Source organism: Leptonychotes weddellii, chromosome 8 (assembly GCF_054177405.1).
Source record: "Leptonychotes weddellii isolate Sample4059 chromosome 8, ASM5417740v2, whole genome shotgun sequence".
Lineage (NCBI taxonomy): Eukaryota > Metazoa > Chordata > Mammalia > Carnivora > Phocidae > Leptonychotes > Leptonychotes weddellii.
The window spans coordinates 93,481,390-93,508,489 of record NC_138376.1 but is presented as its reverse complement, the minus strand read 5'-3'; the positions used below and the strand labels follow the sequence as shown (position 1 = coordinate 93,508,489).

The following is a 27,100-nucleotide window of genomic DNA, read 5'->3' as shown; positions in this document are numbered from 1 at the left end:
GCAAGAACAGAATGAAGAAAGTCAGGGGGACTGCAAAAGCCAATGTTGGTGCTGGCAAAAAGTGAGCTGGAGATTGGACAACAGGAGTAAAGATGCTGCAGTGGCTTTATCTGTGGAGGTTGTGCAGATTTTTCATGAGAGGATCAATAAACTAAGAATGTTAAAAAAAAAAAAAAGAATGTGTAAGTCCTTCCATAGAAGTGCTTTAGCACTCTTGTCTCACCCTTTGTTGTCTGCATAATGTAGGAGATACTATTAATATTTCTGTTTTAAGGCTAGTAATAAAATGTTCTGAAATATATTCTCAAAATTATTAAATACTCCATTAATTTGTTCAAAATAATCTTCACCAAAGCTTAGTTTGTTTGATTCCTAAAGTGCATTATGCAATGAAATCAAACAGCAACCCATATAATCAACCCATTTGAGAAAAATAGCCAAAAAGAAAAGAAAAATATTAATGATGGGAGTATTTTTCTGTCATGATTGCTAAGACTATTCCATATCTTAGTCTCTCCATATTACCTAGTATTAATACTAGTAGATGATTATGAAGTCAGGAAAACAAAACACAACTTGCATAGTGAAAGATGACAAAACGCAAGAATAAGGTGTCCACATTTCTACTACTTTATTCAATAACTGTCTCTTTCATAACTACTGTGTGTTAAGTACCATTTTAAGTCTTAGGATATATAAAAACAAAACATGAAAATCTCTGACCTTGTGGAGCCTATATTCCAGTTCTACTTGAAGATATTTATAGAGAATGTTATGTATAGGACCATCATTGCCTTTATCACAGAGATACAAAGATATTGCACCTTCTACAAATACCATCCATCACCATAAAGAAGGCAGCTATCATCCCAGGCACATAGGGTAGAAAACACGTCTGGTCATATATTTCTCTGTCTAGCCCCTACAGCAGGTAACACCATCCCTAGCTTCAACTTCTTTGAAAGACATATTTACAAACATTAGTAAGAGTGACATTTGAGGGGGAAAGAAAACAGACTTTATATTCAGAATCTTTGTTTAATAATATACTGTGGTATAAAACTGCCTTCTGGCCTTTGGAATCATTCCCACTCATTCGCATCTGAATGAAAGCCAAAGTCAACAACTGAGTGAGCTGTTGGAAGGTAACCACATCTCCTTATTCCTCTGTTAATGTTCTCTTATTCACCTCTCTTTTTTCATGGCAAATAGAAGAAAGTAAAGAGAAGCCCAGTGGCATGACTGATAAGTTCTGTTTGCTGAAGAACATGTACTGAGGAGAGACAGTAAGGCTCAAGGATGACCTGGAAGACTGTAGGACTTTAACTTTTTTTGTATAGAATGTTAGCTATTATAGTATTAGTTCCATGGAGGTGACAGAAAATAAACAATTATAGAGTCCTATCATCTATCATCAAGAGGCACAAACATTTTTGAGCATCCACTGTGTATTACCCATGAAACATATATTGTATGGTTCATAGTGTAAAAGACAATCTCTGCACTCAAAGAAAGAAAACCCTCTCTCTCCATATATGTGTGTGTGTATAGATATATCTATCTATCTATATAGATGGATATCTATCACCTATCATCTATCTATCTATCTATTACCACCATGAACAATGGATGATTCATAGTTCACATATATATATTCATATATATAAATGTATGCATATGTACACATACATATATCCTCATGTATCTGTATGGTTCATATGTAAAAGGAGGGCATAAACATTTTTAAAATACAGAATGATGGGGCCGCCTGGGTGGTTCAGTTGTTAAGCGTCTGCCTTTGGCTTAGGTCATGATCCCAGGGTCCTGGGATCAAGCCCCACATCGGGCTCCCTGCTCAGCAAGAAGCCTGCTTCTCCCTCTCCCACTCCTCCTGCTTGTGTCCCCTCTCTGGCTGTCTCTCTGTGTCAAATAAATAAATAAAATCTTTAAAAAAAAGTACAGAATGATGTCATATTTTACATTTCACACCCACTACCTGTCCTATATGCAGACCATTCTTGCCCATAAAGATAGAAAGCTAGAACAAAAACTTCATAATTGTGATGTATAGAAAGATGCAATCATGCAAACATATCCTCATGGCTCAATCAACTAATATTTACTCAGCAGTCAGAGACATCTGGCACAATCAAAGATCTGCAACGATCTCTGCCCACAAAAAGAGATTAAGATGTAATAAGGAAGAAAAACAGAACAAAAGTATGATAAAATGCAAACGCACATGGATAAATCACAGAATTGTAAGAACAAACACATTAAAAGGAGGATTAAGTTTGTGTAAGAGAGAAAATGAGTTTTTTTTAAGCCTTTAATCTTGATCTCAACATTTTAAAGATTTGGCCATTGTTTTTCAACATTTATTTGGCGAGTTAGTTACACTTAACAAAGTCTTGCATCTTCCATTCCTGATCTAAGTCCTTTGAGAGACTCTCTGACCAAACAATTTGCATTACTTCTTTTCTGTTCAGTTTTTCCTGGTCATTGCCTGATTTTGATAATAACTAGCAATCATAGGTCAAGATGGAAAGGAATATCTTCCACTGTTAAGGAAATGTTATAATAAAAACAACTCTGTCATGACTGATAGGGGGAGGAAATTCTCTAAGCAGAAATCTGCATTTCCTAGGAGACCTTAAATTTCAATACCAAGAAATTGCTTGAGACCTGAAAAGTCTATTCTATCTTTTGTATAGAAAAATTATGATAGGATTATAATGGTTCAATTCTTCTGAATCAATGTGATATAGTAGTTAAATTTGTATTTCCACAAAATTACTAGTTCTATTTGAAGAGTGAGTTGATATGCTGGCTGTGTGATCTCCAATGGTCTTTGGCTCTAGTGCGATCCTAGGTATGTCTCAAGCCTGTGATTAATGGACGATCCTCAACATTTGGCAACCTAGAGTCTGTAATATAGATCAGCAGCACCCACCTAGTGGTAGCCAAGACAACAAGAATTGATGATAATGATTGTTTCTCCATCAGCTACGGTTCACGTGTTTTCTCGAGGGAGTAAAAAAGCAAATTTACCACAGGTAGTGTCAGACAAGCTATTGCACACAATCCAGTAATAAGTAAACCTTACTATTCCACTTATCCTTTATTTTTTTTGTAAAGATTTTATTTACTTCACAGAGAGAGACACAATGAGAGAGGGAACACAAGCAGGGGGAGTGGGAGAGGGAGAAGCAGGCTTCCTGCCGAGCAGGAAGCCCGATGTGGGGCTCGATCTCAGGACCCCAGGATCATGACCTGAGCCGAAGGCAGATGCTTAATGACTGAGCCACCCAGGTGCCCCTCCACTTATCCTTTAATTTTTCATTTTGGAAGCTCACTAAAACAGATTCAATTGAAAAAAAGAAAGAAAATGCTGGTGTGCTAGGAACCAGACCAAATAATATCTTCTGCTGCTTGTATGATACATGCAGATATGATGCAGGAAAATTCCAGTGCCAATGTTGCAGCAGCATGAAAACCCTCGTGTTCAGGGAGACCTAACTATCAGTGTGAAGCTGAGCAAACCCTGCCCAGGCAAATAATTCACTTCATTAAAGACTAACAAAGAAATTAATTTTTAAGAAAGAAAAAGAGAATGAGGAAAAATGTGATGTAGGAGAGATATATTTCTAATTCACTTAATAAATAACATACTAATGGCAATAGGTTTAATAATGATTTTCATTTAATCAAAGAGATGAAAACAGATAATGATACATGCCAAAAATATTTTCCAGAGATCCCAGTTTCCCATCAAAATCAACCAAATTCTAATTTCTAAAGTTTGGTTTTCTGTAGTTCATAATTTAAGATACTATGAGAATGCTTTTCCATGCTTAGATTCCACTTGAAACATTTCAGGCTATAGAAGAATCTTTAAGAAAATGATTTTAGTGTTTGAATTTAAATGCATTCACATAAAATCCCTATTCTCAAAGAGGGAAAACAAATTTTAAAACCTTTAACATATTGGACTAGTAACACTGGTCAAATATAAAATAGTTGTTATATAATTTCAGTATAAAGTCACTGAAAAATATTTTTGTATTATAAAAATTAAAATGAAAATGTGTTAATTTTACTGAATAGGAAGCACTTTAAAACCGACTTTTAATAATTTCAGGACAAAGCTGACGACATTCTCAGTCTATACATGCTGTCTTTGCACTTGAATCTCTCTAAATAGGAAGCATCTGGTTGTGCTTAACATGTATCATTTATTCAGTGGGGGTCCTTGTGTAAGAACAATTCCAATTTCCCCAAGCTGCTACAGAGAGGTTGACACTTTATTATCGGCAATAACATTCATTATTTACAACCTGATCTTGACATAGGGGGCTCAGAGAAAACACCAGAAGATAACTCTTATTATGTAGCATAATACTTTTAATTAAGAGATGATATGTCTCAAATTTTAAAATTTGAATGAATAAATGATCAAATACTCAAATACATCATATTTTTGTAAATAGTACTTTGCTTTGTTACTAATTATTGATTGATACTCATTCACTTCAAGAAATATGTACTGAGTGCCTAATTTGCTCTAGAGCCATAAAGATGAGTAATATACAAATCCCTGGTCTGTAAAAGGCTATAATCTAGTACAGGAAATAAAAATAACTCATATATTCTTATAAGAGAATTTTGAGTAAAGGAAGTGGCACAAAAAATAATAGGAAGAGAATTTAAACAAGAAAACAACTCCAAGGAATTTGATGTACCAGGAAAATCTTCATAGTGGGATATAAAGATGGCTCTTGAAGAACAGGTTAAGGCCTGTGGACTAGAAGGAGAAAAGGAGGACATCCCACGCAGGGAAAGCACAAATACAAAGATATAGAGATGAAAATGCATGGGTTGTGTCAGTGCATCAGTGAAAAGTCCAATTTCATTAGAATATAAGATGTCTATAAGGAAATAATTGGAAATAAACCTGAGAAAGTAGGTTGTAGATAAATTATGGCAGTCTTGAACTCCTGACTATATTCTGAAGTAACAAATCATGGAAGGGGTTTGAGCAGGTGGAGTGATGTGATCAGATTTGGCCAGCAGAAGATTACATCATCAACCATGTACATTGTAGGAAAGAGACGGCAGGCTCTGAGAGCCCAGGCAGGAAGTAATAGAGACCAAGATTAGGGTAGTGACCTTGGAAACGGAAGGAAGTAAAGATTCATTAGAGAGAGGGACCCTGGACAACTAGGCATATAACTGAATGTAGGAAATGGAAAAGACAAAGTAACAGTCTGGCATCTCGGTGACTACAAAATCAGTGTTGTAATTGATAGTAACAGCTAAGGCCAGATGAAAATGGATTTTGCATGAGGAATTGATGGGTTCCATTTTGAACAAGCAGAATTCAAGACTTTAGAAAGATGTCCAGAGAGAGAGGTCAAAAACTATATTACCCTTTTTTCCCCACATAAATAGCAACCTTGCGAGCATGAAGGATCATACATGATGCTAATTCATTTGCCAGATCCTCTGAAAATATCTTGCTTGAATCCTGATTTTATTTTTGTCCATACCTCCCTAGTCTCCTTTCACTCGCATTTGAAGTAGAATCAATCTTCCTGGCTCTTATTATTACTATTCACATTTCCTTCTAACTCAAGCAGTATTTGTTAATTTCTCACCAAGCACATTTCTCTTCTCTTTTAACACCATCCTAAAATAATTCATGCCCACAATGTTTTATACCTTTACACTAAATTTAATAAAGAAATTATATTTTCCCCTGAACTATGCTCTTTTTTGTTTCACTTCAGTTAATGCATTTTAAATAAATGTATGGCTTCCCCATTTAAAATAAATGCATAAATGCAATATGTTAAATATATCTTTTTAAATCAGTGTTGTCAGCAATGTTTCTTATAATGCACTTATGTTTACATATAAATTAAATTGTATTCCTTTCCATCATATTACCTTTTGTGATTTTTTATGCTTATGAAAGTAGTGCTGTTCGTGGTGGAAAACTTGGGAAATACCAAAAAGCATAAAGAAGGGAAAAAGTCATTCATAATTCTACAGCCTAGAAATACTACTGTTAATTTAGGGTGCACTTTCTGCATGTTTTGATACATGGGATTATAATTTATGTACAGCTTTATGTCCTGCTCTATTTTTTTTTTGTTTAACATACTGTGAGTACATTCTTTGTCTTTAAACATTTTTAGAAAATATCTTTAATGGCCACATACTGTTTTCTCTGAGAACAGTACCATAATATTTTTGCCTATCCTTCTATATATTAGGCCTTTGAATAATGTCTAAATTTTTAGGATTATATATATTGCGAAGAAACAGTGCTATCATAAAAGAGCTATCAAGTAAATAACTCTAAATGTTCGGCCCTACATCACGTTGTTAATTGCATTATTTAATTTAATCTTCATGATTTTCTATTAGATATAATTATCCACATTTACAGTTGAGGAAATAGGTTTATGAAAAAATAAATAAATAACTTACACTAAGTCACACAACCAGTAAGAAGTAGAGGAGTTATTTGAACCAAAACTTTTCTGATGCCCAGCTTCTCTCTGACCAGGAAAACCACAGCTTTGATTGGACCTTTAAAATTAAATCCAAGAAGACAATATTGAGGCAAAGGGACCAACATTGTAAAATGCTGCGAACACATTTGAGAATGTGTGTATCTCCTAATGGGCATTAAGAGTAATTAAGTTTTAAACCCTTGCCATTTTTAGAGATGAATATTTTAACTCTTATTTATTACCCTTTTCTTTGATTACTAGTGAAGTTAGCTAAAAACTGATCAACTCGTTTCTTATGACTTCCAGCCATTTTTGTCTCCTGTTGGAGAATTGCATGTTCATATACTTTTGCTATTTTTCTATCAGGCCTTTGTGTTTTTCATATTGATTTGTATAACCTCTATATACTAAGGATATCATATTTTTCATATTTGTGGTAGTTTCCTAGTTCAGACAATTTTGTTCCAATTTTTTGGCATATAAAAATTCACTCCTTTTTTGGTTCATTTTAGTATACAAACTTTTATAGCAGTTTTAGATTCACAGCAAAATTGAGTAGAAGGTACAGAGATTTCCCATATTCCTCCTTCCCCCACCCATGCAAAGCCTCCCCCATTATCAACATTCCCCACCAGACTGGTACATTTGTTACAAATGATGAGCCTACACTTACATATCATTATCACCCAAATACCATAGTTGATATTAGGCCTCTCTTAGTGATGTACATTCTATCGGGTTGGACAAATGCATAATGACATGTATCCACCATTATAGTATCTTAACATTTACATTTTTAAAAGTCAATTCTATCAGACTTAAATTTATTTGTCTTTTATACTTTGTAAAGATTTAATTAACTATTAGATGAACATTTCTTTACAACTATTAGGTGAATTTTCTTTACAAATTTTTTTGTTTTACTTTATTATAGTTTGCATAATCATTTTTATAATAACTTATTTTAGACATACAAAAAAACACATGGAATGATGTAAATACACAGAGCTACAATATAGCTTAAAAAATAGAACATTACTGAGCCTATGTAACCCTCCCAGTAACATTCCCTTTCCTTTTCTCTAGAGGTTTTTGCAATTCTGATTTTGACTTTATCTTTCCCAAGAATTTTTTCTCATATCTTTTGTTACATATTTTGTATCATTTTGCATTTATGCAATTTTTGCATATATGATATTGCTTTGTGTGCATAAAATTATTTTGAATATGCTATGGTTTCACAATACTACCCTACTTACGAATTCTCTAAAAATTGCTTCTTTGATTTAATAATATGTTTCAGATTTACCTATATTGATACAAACAATCAGTAACTGATTTCCTATTAAGTTAGCCAATTTAAAAATTAAGTGAACAATTCACAGTGCTCACCATAGCTGTGAATTGTGCAAGACTGTTGAATCACAGATCTGTACCTCTGAAACAAATAATACATTATATGTTAAAAAAATAGAAGAAGAAGAAGAAGATAGCAGGAGGGGAAGAATGAAGGGGGGGAAGTCGGAGGGGGAGATGAACCATGAGAGACGATGGACTCTGAAAAACAAACTGAGGGTTCTAGAGGGGAGGGGGGTGGGAGGATGGGTTAGCCTGGTGATGGGTATTAAAGAGGGCACGTTCTGCATGGAGCACTGGTGTTATATGCAAATAATGAATCATGGAACACTACATCAAAAACTAATGATGTAATGTATGGTGATTAACATACCATAATAAAAAAAATGCAAAAAAAAAATTAAGTGAAGATAACCAATCCTAGTGTTTTATCTTGAGTTCTTCCAAAAGTAGACTCTTGAGATGAGGCTTCAAGTATAAGAAATTTATCTGTATAGTACAAAGAAACTTGGCAGAGTGGGGAAACAAGACAGGGAAGAGAAGACAGCAGATTAAGAGTGTGTTATATAAATTGGTGCAGCCACTATGGAAAACAGAATGGAGAGTCCTCAATAAATTAAAATTAGAACTACCATATGATCCAGCAATCCCCCTTCCTGATATATATCTGAAGGAAATGAAATCACTATCTCAAAGAGATATCTGCACTCCTGTGTTCATTGTGGCATTATTTACAATAGTCATAGCATGGAAACAACCTAAGTGTCCAATAGTGAATGGATTAAAAAATGTTGTATATATATATGATAAATATTATTCAGTCATAAAAAAGAAGGAAATCCTGCCATTTGTGACAACATGGATGAACCTGGAGGGCATTATGCTACTTGAAGTAAGACAGAGAAAGGCAAATAATGTATAATCTCATTTTTTTTTAAGATTTTATTTATTTATTTATTTATTTGAGAGAGAGAACACAAGCAGGGGGAGCAGCAGAAAGGGAGAAGCAGGCTCCCTGCTCAGGAGAGGACCCGTCACCGGGCTCCATCTTAGGACGCTGAGATCATGACCTGAGCCAAAGGCAGACTTAACTGACTAAGCCATCCATGTGCCCCTGTATGATCTTGTTTATATGTGCAATCTAAAAAAACTGAACTCATAAAAACAGAGTTAAATTGGTGGTTGCCAGGGGTAAGAGGGTGGAGGAAATGGGCAAAGGTGGTCAAAGGGTACAAATTTCCAGTTATAGGATGAATAAGTTCTGGGAATCTAATGTACAGCATGTTGACTATAGTTAATATTGTCTTGTATACTTGAAAATTGCTAAGAGAGTAAATCTTAAAAGTTCTCATCATACACACAATAAAAGGTAACTGTGAGGTGATAGATGTGTTAACTAATCTTTTGTGGTAATCATTTTGCAATATATTCCTATATCAAATCATCATGCTATACACCTTAAACTTATATGTTCAAGGTATATGTCAATTATATCTCAATAAAAATGTGGAAATAAAAGACTGTGTATGAAGCCAGCTACCACCAGTGGGTGGGTGACTGGAGCATCATTCTGTAGATACTGGCATAAAACAAGATGCCTCAAAGGATAGTTATTCATCAGCTCCCATCAGTCATCATTTAAGGGCTGTTTCTGGGATATGCTAATTCCCCAACATTTCTGATCTACAGCACTCACTTGGACAGAAATCCAGGCAGAGAAATACAGATGTCACCCATTGGAAGTCACCTGAGTACACCAAAATGGTACAATCCAAGGCAGATAAGGAAGACAACTGTAGCATCTACTATAGCCAGGCAGGGCACAGTGAAACTTACATCTCTGTTCCTTTCTAGGAATGATGTAATTTGCCACAATTCTTTTAGAAAGATGGCTGACTATCTATATATCAAGAGCCTTAGAAATGTTGGTACTAAGGTCAACTCCATAAAAATAATATAATTACATATATACACATATATATGTGATATATAATTACATATAATTACATACATATATATTCATCACAGCATTACTTATAATGTTAAAAAATAAGAAATAATTTAAATGTCCAACAATAAAAGAATGGTTAGGAAAATTATGTATGTCTAATGGATGAAATTTTGCCATTAAAGCTGAGAATTATGAAGATTATATAGCTATATGAGAAAATGGTTTTGAGGAAGAAAGAAAGCAAGAAAAAGAAAGAAGAAAAATGAGGATGTAATATTTAAGAATGATAATAACACAATTGTGCTGGGGGTTGGGCTTATGTAGTTATTTTTATGCTGAAAATAACATGTTTTTAAAGCAATATAAGTATTGCTATAAAGATCATCCAAAAATATTTTAATATGTGCTTTCTATCTATAACTTCTGAGGTTCCATATACAATCTCATCTTGCCATCACAAAAATTTATGAAATAATTCAACTTAGTATTAGTGTCCTTTATTTTACAGATGAAGAAATTAAATCTCAGAAATGGCCAAATGGCTAGAAAGTGATGGAACTGTGATTAGACTATATTTCTTCTGACTCCTGGCCCCATGCTCTTTATGACAGTGGTACATATCTGTTATGTTTGCTTGCCCAGCACCCTTTTATAGTAACTGGATTTCTTGTTTTATTTTCAAGAACCTTCTCATCTTCCCATCTTCAAGGGTGGGTAGTAGACCTAAGCCTGACTAGTGGGAGTGAACAGTGATTGAAGAATTGGGCATGTGACCCAAGTTAGGCCAATCAAGGACAGCCCAGGACTTTTGATGGTTTCTTCCACTGACCTTACTGCACTGCTAGAAAATGGAAAGCTTGGAGTCGCCCATGCTTTGTCAGTTCATGAGAGACTCTGCCTGAAAGTGAAGGAAAACAGAGCTAGAAATGGAGAGAGACCGATTTCTTATGCAATTGTTAAAGCACCTGGATATTCAGATCTGGCCATGCCTCAAGCCAAGGTCTACCCTTGGCTTGAGGCATATAGAGATCACTTGTTGTTACTGACAAATCTTAATAATGTTGAGTTGGCCAAGTCCAGATAGGCTGCAAGGTAATGAATGTTCCCCTCATACTAGCTAGAATGTGGTCCACCTGTGCTATGCAGTAGAAAGCAGATGGTTAAACTGTTACCTGTCACACCTTTGGACTCAGGTTCTGTGTCTACTGAGGTTAGAACTTGAGAGAACTTGGTAAAAACATGTCAGGATCCTGGAATATTATAGCCAATTCTCAATACTTCAATCTTGACTGTTTAAAAGCAAAAAAAAGAAGAAAACACAGTCTTGCTCTATGGCTACATCTAACAATCCAAGACAGCTGAGATTCAAATAAGCCCTGTGCTTTAAAAATTGAAAAAGCCAAATTCCTCATCCTAAGAAAAACTTAGTGCATGGAAAACCAAGGAGTCTGACAACAACATTGCAGATAAGAAGAGGATCTAGGAGAAGCTACAATATGATTCTCTAGGCCCTTTCCAAGAACCTCAACTGCTACTCCCTGCCTGAAGAAGGTGTTAGGTAGGAGTTTTTCAGGTGGAAATGACAGAAACTCCAATCCAATGATCTTAATTAAAAGACAGTGGAAAGCACTTGCCCTCATGCCACCTAGAGATATGGAGAGGATTAGTTATGACTTCCAATCCCAACCAATTGTTCTTTACCATTATAAACCTTTAAGCTAAGAGTTGGAAGGTGGGTAGAGCATTGAGGCCTACTGCTAAGAAACAGAAACTACAGTCTCAGATTTCTCTTGAAACTATGATTCAACATGATCTCAGTTTCCACTTACTAGTTACTAGTCTATAGCATTAACCAAATGCAAATTAACTGGATGCCTATCAAGGTTTTAATGATGTTTTCCTTCCAGAAAAACTCCAATCCTGGCAAGCAAATGCTCATGAGTACTTAACCCCTAAGTATTCCCTCCACCATCAAAACTTCACCAATAGGAAGTATGTTGCTAACATATGGCAGCCACCAAAAACACATATCAAATATATCCACAAGAAGATAACTGCCAAGTAAAATCCACCATAATGCAGATTCCTTACCAGGGGACTCACTGTCCTTCCAGGGTAGTAAGAACTTACAATCTCTAATGAGTAGAACAACTGTTTATTTACTTTTTCCCTCTTCCCATTTCCAAATGAGAATTTTATTGAATTTATCTTTTATTTACTCCATCATTGTCTATTACATTTGCTGTAGGTGGTTAAACAAATATATCAATAGTCATGGACTGACAGGCAATAAGAAGGTATATCTGAGACTGACAGGCACAAAGCAAAGATCCTGATCTAGAGGTAATACGATAACTGTACAACATTCATTTTTACTCTTTAGACAGGACGTGAATGTAGTATTTGTTGTACATAAAATAGTTGTTTTGTGTTACATAGGAGCAATGTATGTATAAAAATAAATTTTGAAGTATATGAATTAAAAGAAAGTGTATATGTTTGTTGGAAAACTATGTGTGCTATAATAGAGATGTATTGATTTTACCTATCAAGCATCCTTGGCAATAGAACCCCTCTTTTTCTTACAGACCCCTCTATTTTTCAGTGCATGATATTTGGATGAGCCGCTCCAGATCCAGGAGTATACTCTGACCTTATCATTCACAATCAGAATCAATAATTACTTCTTAAGAGATGGCACATGACCCAAGGCAGGTCAATCAAATTAGCCTGAAGATTTTTGCTGGGAACGCCTGGGTGGCTCAGTCGGTTAAGCATCTGCCTTTGGCTCAGGTCATGATCCCAGGTCCTGGGATAGAACCCTGCATCTGGCTCCCGGCTCAGTGGGGAGTCTGCTTCTCTCTCTCCCTCTCCCTCTGCACCCCCCCCTCACACTCTCTCTCTCAAATAAATAAATAAAATCTTTTTTAAAAAAAAGATTTTTGCTAAAAAGTATTGGGAAAAGAGCACTCCTATTCTATTGGTATTGGCAGGTTGGTAGAATATAAGCCTGGAACTACCAATGCTCATCTTTGCTAACACTTAGAAAGCTTTTTGGGGTGGGGGGAGGGGCATAGGGAGAGGGAGAGAGAGAATATTAAGCAGGCCCCATGCCCACTGCAAAGCCTGATGCAGGGCTCGATCTCACAACCCTGTGAGATCATGACCTGAGCTGAAATCAAGAGTCAGACGGTTAACTGACTGAGCCACCCAGGTGCCCCACCATTTAGAAAGCTTTTGAGGTGGAAACCACCCAAGAAAGCAGCTTTAAGAGGTGCAGATAAAAAGGGAGACTTTTGATAATGTGTGAGCACCTAAATTTGGCCATGGCCAACGCCCATATATACAACCTGCATTTCTCAGTTATTTGAGCCATTAAATTCCATTCTCTGCTTCAGTAAGTTCAAGGTGTATTTCTGAAACTTAGAGGTTGTAATAAGCATAATTATATTTCTTGTCTTACCCTCCACTTCAGCAAGCAAACTTTTAATTCCTAAATCTTTCTGACATATAATATTTTTTAAATTTCTCAAGAAAGAACACTTGCACAGAAAAACTTCCTAATTCCTTAAAATTCACTTAGTCAGTTGTCTTAAGATTATGAAGATTTGAAGAAAATCAAGGGCTTGGAGGACATGTGTTGTTCAGTCACAGAAGTAGAGTCACAATGAGTGCTGCAGGATAAGTGATATATTGTAGGAAGTAAAGCTTATACAGTTGTGGGAAGAGCTAGGGAATTGACAATGCAGAGGGGGAAAGTAGGAGGATCAGAGAAGGAGTCTCTAATGAGTCCTCCTGAAGCACTGGTGGAGGTAAAAATGTCCATAATTTCAGGGAATTCTGAAAAGACCAGCACATCTAGCCACCAAAGTGGGACTATGGGGTTGGGGGGAGGTCTATGAAAAGCTTCCATCAAAGTACAGCCACACATCTGGTGATAAGCCTGGAACTGTTCTTTTTTTTTTTTTTTTTTAAGATTTTAAAATTTATTTTAGGGAGAGAGAAAGGGCAGAGGGAAAGAAAGAACCCTGAAGCAGATTCCACACTGGGCGTGGAACCTGACATGGGGCTTGATCCCAGGATCCCAAGATCATGACCTGAGCCAAAATCAAGAGTTGGCTGCTTAAGCAACTGAGCCACCCAGGCTCCCCCTGGAACTGCTCTTAATCATGAGAGCCAAGAGTTGGGAAGAAGAGCTCCTCTCTGTCACTTTCTCTGACCACAAAGACCTCCAGAGTATGAAGGTTGCTGTTTCACACTTGTGCCTTCCAAATCTGATGCATGTTCTCTTTTGGTCAACTTTAACTTGTAATTTCACAGGGGATAGGATTCTGGGAAATGTGGTTCTTAGCTTAACCAAGTTGACACAGCACAATCCAAAACCATTCTCTCCTAGTCAACTTGTCATCAGTGCATACCTTTTTAAACCATATTCCATCTAAAGCAAAAGAAAAACCATGCTTCTGCCTAACATCATGCAACTATCTCTTGCTTAACTGAAAATACATTATTCTTCCCCCCCAAAGAAGAATATGCAAAATACCATCTTAGAGTGATTTCTTCTCCACATTCACTTTTTGATATCCTATAACTAAATACTGAACCATCAGTTTAACCACTATCTTACTTATATAGTAGGGAAATAGAAAAAGGAAAGAAGAAAGAAAAATGATCAGTTAGTATAGTTAAAAATAAGTTCATGTCAAAATAAAGAAGAAATACTCATAACTACAACACTCCTTATTTCACCAACTGGTCATATAATTATAGTTGATACTTATGACCTTCTTTACCAGCCATTCCATAATCTCTTTGTTCTCAGCAAGCTTCTCAGTTGGTGGTAGTTTCTTCATAGAGAGATCATCAAAATTTTCATTTTGAAATAGTCTATACCTTTACCAGTCCTGCCTCTATTGATTAGTTATAATTCAACCCCCCCCAGTCCAAATATAATCCTAGTTCTCCATTGTATAGGAGTAACCCAATTTCCCCTCCATAGTCGGGAACAATCACTCCAATAATATAATAACCCCCCTTCTTACCAATTGGTAAGGTGGCATGAGGAGCCCACAGTGGCCAGTTAGTCTCAACAATCAGTTTAGTGAAATCCTTGCTATGTCCCCTAGGGGAAGTATCTCTCCCTTGGGAACTAAGACCTTCAAACCAGTAGAGTCAAAAGTTCCAGAAATAAGAGGGAAATATTGATAGATAGACACTCCCATTTCTGCCCCCTTGAATCTTGGCTGTGGGGAAAACACTACCATCTTTTGGTCTCAGCTTCAGATAATATAACTAACCCTGGAATACATCACTTCAGCCCCCAAAGGTGTTACTGTCCAACTGGCACCACAGCTGAGTTTTCACACAGCTCTATCAGGCCAGCTGCTTCAGGGAGATAGGGAGCATGCTAAGTTCAGTGAATTCTATGAACACAAACCCATTGCCACACTTCATTTGTTGTAAAATAAGTTTATTAGTCAAGGGTAATTCGGTGTGGAAATCTATGATGTTAAATAAGGCATTCCATAAGTCCAAGGGTGATGGTTTTGGCAGAATTTACAGATAGGGAAGGCAAATCCATATCCAAAGAAGTATCTACTCCAGTGAAAATAAAGCAGCATGATGGAAGAGTTCAATGTAATCATCCTGCCAGCACGTGGCTCGCAAGACTACCAGGGGAATAATGCCATATTAGATTTTGTCTATTGGCAGGTTGGACATTCAGCACTGGCTGTGGCCAGATCAACCTTGTGTTGCTGAGTCCATACAAAACCTCCACCCTTGTTTCCATGGCCACTTTCTGTGTTTATTTGGCGAAGACAGCAGTAGCCAGGGATAGACTCTCACTGACAGCCACAGAATAGCAACTTTTCAAGTGATTATTAGAATCCTCCTTTGCTGATGTCATTCTTTGTTCACCCTTAACATAGATCACAAATATCTTCATATATGTAGACATAGTCAGAGGTCTATCTATATATCTCTTCCCTAGATTATCTTGTAACCAATTTTCTGATTGTGTTCCTTCCAATTCCCTGACTATTATTCCAAACGTTAAGCACTGTATATGGATCAGGGTAGACCCATGTCTCTGGCCATCTCTTCTCCTAGGAAGAAATGAACAACCATATGCACTGCTCTGAGTGCTGCCCATTGGAAGGATTTCCCTCACCAGTGCCCCTTAGGGCTATCACTCAGTGGAGCTATAGTCCTGCAGCTTTCCTCCTTAGAGTCCTGCCAGCATATTGTGCAGTACCACATGTAAACCAAACCACAAATTTTGTTCTTCCTTAGTAGGTTGGTCATAGGGGGCTCCCTATCAGGCCATAGGTACAGGTTGAGATAGAGGAAGCAACGTAGGCAGAAATAGGAGTCATGAGCATCTGTGACACTTGCTCTGCACTAACTTTTGCCTTCAAGACCTGCTTGATCTTGATCTTGTATATACTAGTTTCATTTGATGAAGTGCTGCCCAATATACATGCTTAATATTTTAGCTTAGTGCCAAATACCTGGTTCATGGTAGACAGCTCAGATGATTTGGTGACTTAAAGGCCCAGGATCCAGCTTTTAGTTTGATCCTACTACTTATGACTTGCCCAGCAACAAGTCAGAAGCTGCTTTTCAAAAAGGGGAGAGTTCTCTGCAGAGAATGCAAAGCTTTGTTCCAAAACTATTAAAGCTCTGTGCTATTACTCACTTGTAGGGACTGCCAAAGGTTCCATTCAGCATTCCAGTCCACCTCTGACCCTTCAAGAGCCATCCGATCTAAGCAGTATGGCAGCCCGGACCTGATACAGAGACTTCTCTTTCTCTGGTTCTACTCAAAACTGGCAGCATTTGGAAATATTTAGTAAATAAGTTGGAATAGCATACACATTGTCTCCAAAAATCCAAAGAGGCCTACAAGGGGTTTGTCTCTTTCTTAGTGTTAAATGAGGCAGGTGCGGTAGCTTGCCCTTCATCCTCAAAGGGATGTATCAACATGCCTCAGACCACCAGACCTCCAGATATTTCGCAAAGGGGACAAGCCCCTGAACTTTCATGTGGTATTTCTATATTATACAAGGGCTTACATTTTCAAGGTGGTGAGTTTTTCTCTTGTATGTTATGATAAGATTAGCCTTCTGAAAAGTATCATTACTAATAAGGAAGAGCTAAGTGATAGGGAACAGGATCTTCAAACCAACCATAAGTAATGTTCTGAAAGAAAGCAGAACACTAAGATAAGAGGGGCGCCTGGGTGGCTCAGTCGTTAAGCGTCTTCCTTCGGCTCAGGTCATGATCCTGGGGTCCTGGGATCGAGTCCCACATCGGGCTCCCTGCTCGTCGGGAAGCCTGCTTCTCCCTCTCCCACTCCCCCTGCTTGTGTTCCCTCTCTCGCTGTCTCTCTCTGTCAAATAAATAAATAAAATCTTTAAAAAAAAAAAAAAAAGAACACGAAGATAAGAAATGAAACCAAAGACTAAATCCTAACAGCAATTTGGAAAAAAAAAAAAAAAAAGAGGGCCTACAGGGTAGGAAGTCACAAAATTAGAATATGAAATTACTCCTCTCCTACCATCAAAAAGAGAATGTCACATTCAAGAGGAATTCTGCAGGTCCTTATCTTCTTTATATTTTGTCCTTGCTTTAAGCATTTGGTATCTCTTTTACTCTCAACCTAATGCTGAGTTCTATCAATTATCCCTACCATAATCTATCAGTTTCCAATGCCTCCTTGCCGCCTATAAGATAAAACGCTAAAAAAACTCATAGCCAAAGGCTCTTTCAAATATGACCCTATGTATCCTTCCAGCCTCAGCTGCCCATACAATCTATTCTCAAACTGAATTCTTCACCTTTCCTAGAATACACTGTATGTTTTCACAACTACCAGTCTTTGTGTGTACTGGTACCTCTCCTAGAAATGACCTCCCTCTTCTTCTCCTGGATTGCTCAATTCAACCTCAAGATTCAACTCAAATATCATTTCTTCTCTGATTTACCTTACTTCCTGGATTCCCCCCCCAAAAAAGTGAATCAGTCAGTCTTTTCTCTGGGTTCCCCACAGCATTTGGATCATAATTATTAGAGTGCTCACCACAAGAAATTGTTGTTTTTCTATCTACATATGCCTATTTCGGTGAATAGAAAAAAGAAGGAGCATAATAAACATTTGCTCAGGGGCGCCTGGGTGGCTCAGTCGTTAAGCGTCTGCCTTCGGCTCAGGTCATGATTCCAGGTCCTGGGATCGAGCCCTGCATCGGGCTCCCTGCTCCGCGGGAAGCCTGCTTCTCCCTCTCCCACTCCCCCTGCTTGTGTTCCCTCTCTCGCTGTGTCTCTCTCTCTGTCAAATAAATAAATAAAATCTTTAAAAAAAATAAAAATAAATAAAAAAATAAACATTTGCTCAACAAATGAATGGATGGATTTATTACCTTCTGGTTTGCCAAGATCCTCCACTGTAGAGCCCCATCTACTCACCTGCAATTTGCTGTTGATTTTATTTTAAATCTTTAAAAGGAAAGTTATTTTTCCAAAACAGCTATGTAAGCAATTATCTAAAGTCATTAACAGAATGTTCCTTTGAAATAATTTGTTTAGAGGTCATTTAGAAGTCTGCTATTCAATGTCTAATTTGTTGATATTTTTGGTGGTCAACCTTTGCATGAATCTCTATATAAGAAAGAGAATTGACCAGGTATTTAAAAATTTGATCTTTTTATAGTTTACTCTAAGTTACATACTTATCTCAGCCAGAATAGTGGACAGAGACCTTTATCAAAGTCCTTGTTTTCCAATATACTGTGACATTTGACAGATAATCCCTCTACTGCTCAGTTATCTTTCCACTGCAAAATGAAGATAATTCTTGCCCATCTTACAGATTCCTTGAAAATGACAGTTTATTAAGTGAGTACAAACACTAGTCAAATGCAAGCATTATGAGTATTTTTGTGCCTAATAAACATATTGGTACATTTAGTGAGTACCAATGATTTGTGTACTCTATGATTTATTTAATATTAAATCTCTACCAACCTGCACAATGTCTGAGCAAAATAGAAACCCAATTAACATATATTTAAATATCTGCATTTCAAAAAAATCATTGAGACAGTACATGGAAAATTCAGAATTTTTTTCAAATTTTTCAAAATTTTTTCAAATTTGTTTTGTAGTTAGAGTTAATAATTTTTTTTGTCACTATTGTCACTAAAATCTTACTTTCACCAGAAAGAAACAAGTAATTTGTAGTCATACTAGTCTAGTGTAGTAGTCCTTGTGTCTAGTTCAAATTCCAGCCCAGGTAAATCCCAACACAGTGGTGTAGAGTTTTAAATTGGTAAATTTAAGGAATCTATGAAATGCTAACTTCTGAATTTTTTTTTGAGAACTATAGATTCTCAGTCATTCCTGCTGACCTATAAATGCAAATGTCCACCAGAATAGCGAAATACACTGATAATTTGTTTTACCTAAATGAGAAGTGTTACTTTGCTCCAACTAAGTTAGAAGCACCTGTGTCACTTTGCGCCAGTCCTGTGAGTTGTGAAGAGCACCAAGCTCAAGCTGGTCTGCCAGCTGCTTTGAAAACAGTGGGGGTGCCTGGGGGCTCGGTCAGTTAAGCATCCGACACCTGATTTTGGCTCAGGTCATGGTCTCAAGGTCGTGAGATTGAGCTCCGAGTTGGGGCTCCTCGCTGGGCATGGAACCTGCTTAGGATTCTCTCTCTCCCATTCCCTTTGCCCCTCCCCCACCCCTCTCTAAAAAAAAACCAATCAACCAAAAAAATGAAATAGCAGGTTCGTACAGCTGTAATTGTGACAACAGCAATGGAAGTAGGGCTACACACCAAGGAAGAATCATCCTACCAGGTACTAACTATTTTTCCCTCTCCTGAAATTTCACCTTGATTTTGCTTTACATTCGTAGTTCAGCTCTCTATGGAAGAAATTCTAAATTAGATTCCTTACAAATGCAACACATTGATTCATTCCACATAGATTTATTAAGTTTTTACTATGTGACAAAATGGCAATGTGCTAGGTCTGGTAACAGAAAGAAAGATAAAGGGTTCACTGTAAACTCGGGGGTTCATACCTGTGAACAGCTTATGCCCTAAGGGAACAAGAGGTAAAACAAACAAACAAACAAATGAAAAAAAAAAAAAACCAAATCTCAAGAGAGAGAAAAGATCAGGGAAGTCTTTCAGAAAAGGTGGCATTGAACAATCTTGTGAGATGACCGCTGCTGAGTTAAGGTATGTCTAAAGTAAGGGAATTGCACACACTTAAGGCCCAGGAATATTAATCTGCTTTGTGAATTGTGAAACCTCGAGTAATTTAGCATTCTTAGAAAGAAAAAAAAAAGGAGTGTTTAGAGATGGGGAGCAAAGTACAGGGCATTCAAAGATAGCCAGGGGGTATATGCATAGATGGTCAGGGCAGATACCATGCCATTCCCCTGTAGGTGATAGACAGTCTCTTAGGAGGCTTGAAGAGCAGGCTCACAGTGACTATAGCAGTCAGGACTGAATCAGAGTAATTTGAACAGGGATGCGTAATATAAAGAATTACTAACTAGAACAGGAGGTTACTAACTATAATACCCAGGGATTACCTAGTAAGAATTAAAAAGAACTCTAGAGAATATAGGAATAGCAGCTATAAGAAGCAGCTACTACCTCTTAGGATGAGATAGAGCCCAAGGACAAGCCTACCTCTGTTCCCAAAGGCTCCGATCCAGACCTTGTTGGAGAGGGCACGGAAGTGGCTCACTGAATGCAGAGAGGATGCTGTGATGCTGCACTGGTGGAACTTGCTGGAAATATACCCACCAGGGTGCCAGTGAAAACTATTCACAGAGAGATGACTCACTGGAGGCCTCTTGTTATAAAACTGCCTTAGGGTGGAGATGCTGAGGAAGCTGCCAGCTGCTGGGTTCTGCTGCCCAACGTTAACTGCAAAGCTGGGTACTGGAGAGGCTGCCTGGTCTGGAAAAGTCTGGGGCTGCAGAAGCCCCCCCAAGCTGCAGGAGCCAGACAAAAGGAACACACTGGAACTAGGAAGGAAAGCCCCTTCCTCCTTAAATGTCTTTCCAGCACCCTCTAGTGACAAAGCTGAACATTGTGCTACCTGCAAAGAAAATATTTCATTGGGCCATCTTCATTTTCACAGAGCAGGTGAAAAGGGTGAATTTAGAGTGAGAGAAAGCAGTGGAGACAGCACAGAACCAAGATGATTTTTGTATCAAGAATGCACAAAAGGCTTAGCAATGGGTCCACCTCTAGAACTGGCAGGGAAGACAGAGGCTAAAAATGGAGGATTGGTGGAATACTGTTTAAGTAGTCAGATCCATTGATTCCTTCCATCACCCTCTGCAGCAGGCTGAATGCCTTCCTTCAACCCAGAAGGAAGACCAGAGTTTTAGTCTTTGAAGACAAACAGAAGGTCTCTGGGCTGGGACATGCCAGGCACAGTGTGAAAACTAAGTGAAAAAATGAATGCTGAATGCTGAATGTTGAGACCACTGTGTTTTCCTTCCTGGTTCCCAGAAGCTGGCTCAATGTTGATAACTTTTAGTTCCACACCCTTAAAATGAGAAGATAAGACCAATAGGACATCTGAGGAAGCCTCTATCATGAAGGATAGAGACAAAAACAGTAATTGGAACAAAGACCTTAAAAGGAGAAGAAAGCAAAAAAAAGGGGAGGGGGGAGAGAAAGCTCAAATATTCTCAAAGAAATCAGAAAACATTGCAAGACTTAAAGAACATTTGGTGGGACGGATGGGTGGCTCAGTCAGATAAGCATCTGCCTTGGGCTCAGGTCATGATCCCAGGGTTCTGGGATCGAGTCCTGCATCGGGCTCCTTGCTCAGTGGGGAGCCTGCTTCCCCCTCTGCCTGCACCTCCCCCTGCTTATGTGCTCTCTGTCTCTCTGACAAATAAATAAATGAAATCTTAAAAAAAAAAAAAACATTTGGGAAACGAAGGACATGATAAAAAGTAGGAGATGAAAAACCCAATAGTAGTGATGAAAGATTATGTCAAGGAAGTGATCCAGAAGTTGGAGGACAAAGATAAAGAGATGGGAAATGACAGAAAGATGAGAAAATAAGAAGATGGTTCAGGAGGCAAAATATTTGCATCATGGATGTTTCAAAAAGGGAAATCAGGTAAACAGTAGCCAGGGAATCACCAATATTATTTTAACTAATAATAATAATTTAAGAAACTTTCTCAGTACTGAAAGACATGATTTCCCAGATTAAAAGGGCCCACTAAGTGATAGGGGAAAAAAAAAAGATGAAAAATAGATCCAAGTAAGGCCCATAAGTGCAATTTCAGGATAATGGGATACGTTTCAAGAGAGAAAAAAAGAACTGTAGTATGTCATGCAAAAATAAGGAATAATACCGTTCTCTAAAAGGAGTGGAGCAGCACTTTCAAAATTAAGAAGAAATAATCATTTCAGTATAGAAATTGATGCCCAACCTAGCGTTATGTTAAAATAAAGATATTTTCATGTATGCAAATTCTTAAAATTATATTTCCCATGCCATGCAGCCTTTCTCAAGAAATAACTGGAAGATGTGCTCCAATAAAACAAGGGAGTAAAAAAGAAAGATGAAAAAAGATATCAACAAAACAGGACACTTGGGGCACCTGGGTGCTCAATCGGTTAAGCCCCTGCCTTCAGCTCAGATCATTATGCCGCGTTCCTGGGATCGAGCCCCACACTGGGCTCCCTGCTCACAGGGAACCTGCTTCTCCCTATCCTCCCTGCTCATGCTCAATCTCTCACGCTCTCTCTCTCTCTCAAAGAAAGAAAACAGGACACTTATATCAGAAGAAAATCAAGGGAATTCTCAGCATAGCAAGGAAGAGAAATTCCTGGACAAGTGCTTTGCAGTATCCCTAAAAAGAATAGAGGTCTTCAGATGGATGACTCCATAAAAAAATAATTGGAACTGATGGATTACCTAAGAATGATCTTGGGGAAATGGCCCTAAAAGGTTATTGTGAAAAGTTAACAAAAGTTTAAATGAAATCAATCTAATGAAAAATCAAGGCTATTATTTTCAAGAAAGATAAAAGCATAAAAGGAGATATAACTTCAGTAAATTCCTAAAATGATCAACTATAAACATTGACACAGTCATAATAATGTCAGCAATTAATTAAATCTAAACAAAACTTTTAATGTAACTTTATTGTGAGAAGTGGGGAGGGAAAGCAAGGAGATGAAAATGTTGGAGAGAATTAATTGTTTTCTTCCCTTCAACCTCCTTCTAGCTGGACTAAGAATCAAATTGACATGAGACAGATTAACAGGAGAAAATCAAATTCAGTTTTGTATGAACGGGATATCCACACAGACATGACATTCCGAAGACAGTCAAGCAAAATGAGATACATATGTCATCCTGAACTAAGGAGAATGGGGTAGGGGTTTGGGACTTCAAAGGGAAGGAATGCAATTCATAGGGCAATAAGAAGAAGAATAGAGGTTTGATAATTAGATTTTTGTCCCACCATACAGATGGGTCACTCAGATAAAATTTATCTCTGGTAATAACCCCTATTCTGGAAAAGACTCTGAATTTAGATTCTCCTATATAGTTAGGGGAGGAACAGAAGTTTCTCTTGAGCCCTCAGGGTCTTGATTGCCTTCAACTCAAAATAGTCCACAGGCCAAAGTGGTGTATTTTGGGGTGGGCCTTGGCCCCTACAGAAGTTTCAGGGAGCTAAATCCTCAACAATCATATTAGAAATTCAATAGATAACATCTAAAATTGAATGATAAAAATATAAGAGTATAGGCATATTATTTAGAAATACAGATATGTATGAATCTGAGAAGAATTTGACAGAAAATTATAATATTTTGTTACATATATTTGACTTATAAACTGTGTAAATATTACTTTTTCAAAAATGACATCAGCCTAAAAAGGAAAAAAGAATATATTAGTTAAAAATGTTTTCATATTCATGCTCATGGAACAAATTTGTGCTGAGAATTTATTGTGTGCCCAGCTCAATGTTCTGCACTGGGGATTAAACTGAAATAAGATAGAGTCCCTAAGCTCAAGGAGCTGACAAGTTTAGACAGGTTTGAGGGGTGGCGAGAGAAACATGAAACAAAGAAATTAGAGGACATTGCCATCAGTGCTAATTGTAGGGTATGAACTGTAGCATGGAGAATTTAATTATCTAAGAGAAATATGAAAAAAATTTCTTGAAAATAAATATTTTCCACTTAAAACAAGACTACTGTATCATCTCATTAATAATAATCATAGCTGCCTTTTTTTTCTTTTTTACAGCCTCATATGTATGAGATACTCATACGAGGTCTTTTACCTACACCTTTTGACTTAATCCTAATTCTAATGGGACAAGTCTTATTAGCCTCATTTTACAGATGAGCTGAATCATAGTAGCTTTAAGAATAGAAGAGATTCGGGGCACCTGGGTGGCTCAGTCATTAAGCGTCTGCCTTCGGCTCAGGTCAAGATCCCAGGGTCCTGGGATCGAGCCCCGCATCCGGCTCCCTGCTCAGCGGGAAGCCTGCTTCTCCCTCTCCCACTCCCCCTGCTTGTGTTCCCCTCTCTCGCTGTGTCTCTGTCAAATAAATAAAATCTTTAAAAAAAAAAAAAAAGAATAGAAGAGATTCATATCTGTGCTGATAGCTGACACATGATTCAGACTCAAAGGGAGGGAGGGAACTAAATTATCTTCTTGGCTTACTTCAAGTACCGTGATTTTACAGTGTATTTCTTTCTGTGTGTTGTAGTTGAGAAAGTGGAAAGTCACTGCCGTAGGTTATCAGAAGCTCACAATAGTATTGAAATGGACCTGTGTGCTAGAACATGGAGAGGTCTTTGTCATGCAAAACATTCCTTTAAAATTCAACGTTAACTATTTAACTATATATATATATATATATATATACATATAATATATAGTTACCTAAGAAAGTATTTTGTCTTTCTCTTTAAGTAAATTTCTTAAAATTTCCATGTGAATGAATTCAAAGTACAATCAAAATATGCCTGTGTTCTCTTCTTTTGTAGCTCCCAAAATGCTAATATTGTTAATTGTACTCTAATATATTCTGAATAATATAATTTAAACTCTAGCTACTTCATTTTTCTGCCAATTTAGTCATTGTTCACCTGCCATATTTGTCTCTCTTTATAACAAAAATAAAAGATGAAAACTGAATAATAAATAAAATGCTTCATTCTATTTTGTATTCATTCTGCCATCCTATTACTGAAACTCTTTGAATAATATCTACAGATGACCCGTATAACTATCACAATACTGTATTCTAAATTGAAATTAAATAATAATATTTGATGTCTTTTCCTCCTATTATTCTCTATGTATGCTTTCTATCTTGATGTCAGATGACCATTCTAAAAAGAGTAGGATGAAATTTCATACTTGCTAAGAGATTTCTTTGTTTATGTTTCAGAAATGCTTGGAAACTCAAGAGTTCAGCTGTTGAAAGTCTATATACCCTTGAGAAATTATAGAAGCTTTTAAAATCCTTCTCATAAAAGTCTCATAAGAGGTTATTTTCACATTTAAAATGCACTGTGGATTTCTTTTTTGACCAGAAAATGAGTTGAGAGTTGTCTGTAAGCTACTGTAATTCCCAGGTGTGTTTTCAATTAATTAGAGTCATGTCAAAACAGGTCTGTTGAAATTAAATTACCTTTGTTCTTCCTTTACAACACATTTCCAAGTCCGGGAGGAAAGAGATTCAATAAACTAGCAACCAGGTTCCTATTCTCTGAAATATGAATGGTAAATAAAATGTTCTAAAGTTACACAGAGATTTACTTTATGGATTTAGCTTCATTATTCACTGATCTAAAGCTGACCTGTATGAATTAAATGGTAAATAAAAAACGACACCAGGCAGCAGTCATAATCCCTTCTGTCCCTTCCTCTGTGTGGCGCTTATTCTGAGCCCTTGTTAACACGTGCCGTGTTCTACCTCACATTGTGTTGTGTATGTCTCATCCCCCTACTACAATATAGCGTGTTAAGAAAGCCACCTTGTCTTATTTAACTTCTTATTCCCACTGTATCTAGCTCTGATTTTGTACATATTTAGCACTCAATACATTATTTTTATTAGTGCTTTTAAAAAAATACGATTAAAGAGTATTTGAAGAATACAGTAAAGCAAAAAAAAAAAGAAAAAGAAAAAAAGAAATCAAATGAACAGAGTTTCTTCCTCTAAATATACAGAAATAATGTTTTAAAATATCTCTCCCCTTACTTTTTTCCTGTTTGTGGCCATTTTTATATGGTTATAAGCATGATAGCCACTTAATTTCTACATAAAGTTAGACAGTGAAGATGAACAGTCTCCATGTTATTTTAAAACATAAAACAGTTCAATAGCTACATAATATTTCACCTAGAGGGTATTAAAACATAAAATTATTCCACATTCTTCTATTGTGAAACATAAAGGTTGTTGCAAACTAAGCTGAGTCTCTAAATGCCCAGTGTTTCTGAAATGCATCATTTTGAGGACAGAAGTGGGGCTAGTGATCTGGTGATAAGATCACATCTTAAAATGTAGGTTTTAGGATGAATTGTATCCAACTAAGGGATCCTTGTATTAGCCACAGCTCTGATGTATGACATACTGGGGTCATCAGACATTATTGGCAATTTTGTCCCCCTACTTTTCTACCTTGGCCACTCAAAAAACTGACCTTCTCAAGAAGAGAAAACTGTTTGTAGCTTCCAGCAGCTGAGGACCTTATTTCTAGTGGACACTAAGTTACCCCATATTTATACTGCTAATTAGAATGCTTCCATTAGGGGTGCCTAGGTGGCTCAGTTGGTTAAGCATTTGCCTTTGGCTCTGGTCATGATCTCAGGATCCTGGGATCCAGCTTCGCATCAGGCTCCCTGCTCAGTGGGGAGTCTGCTTCTCCCTCTCCCTCTGCCCCTCCCTGCCACTCATGTTCTGTGTCTCTCTCTCTCTCTCTCTCAAATAAATAAATAAAATCTTTAAAAAAAAAAAAAGAATGCTTCCATTAAAGAGAAATGAGCCTTTAATCTGAGAAGACTCCTGTTCCTGGGACTTCACCACATATTAACAAAACCTCTTGACTCTATTCACAGACCCCCAGGGCAATCTCTCTGGGCTCTACCTCTTACCCACACACTTAATCCCAATAACTACTCTGTTGTCCCAGATACCAGTCTCTGCTCTATACTTATATTCACCTCTCTGTTTGGTCCTTTT

At 37.2% G+C, this 27,100-nt stretch overlaps 1 protein-coding gene across 7 annotated transcripts in view; it reads right to left on the bottom strand.

Moving 5' to 3' along the window:
- PKIB (cAMP-dependent protein kinase inhibitor beta) overlaps positions 1–20,744 on the bottom strand; it is a 145,436-nt gene extending 124,692 nt beyond the window's left edge. For 5 of the 7 annotated variants that reach the window (XM_081828896.1, XM_081828895.1, XM_081828894.1 and 2 more), the window contains exon 1: positions 20,534–20,744. The gene's annotated coding sequence lies outside the window, so the exon portion shown is untranslated. The remainder of the gene's footprint in view (positions 1–20,533) is intronic. The other 2 variants (XM_081828900.1, XM_081828898.1) reach the window with 2 other exon arrangements.
- Positions 20,745–27,100: the final 6,356 nt, after the last annotated feature.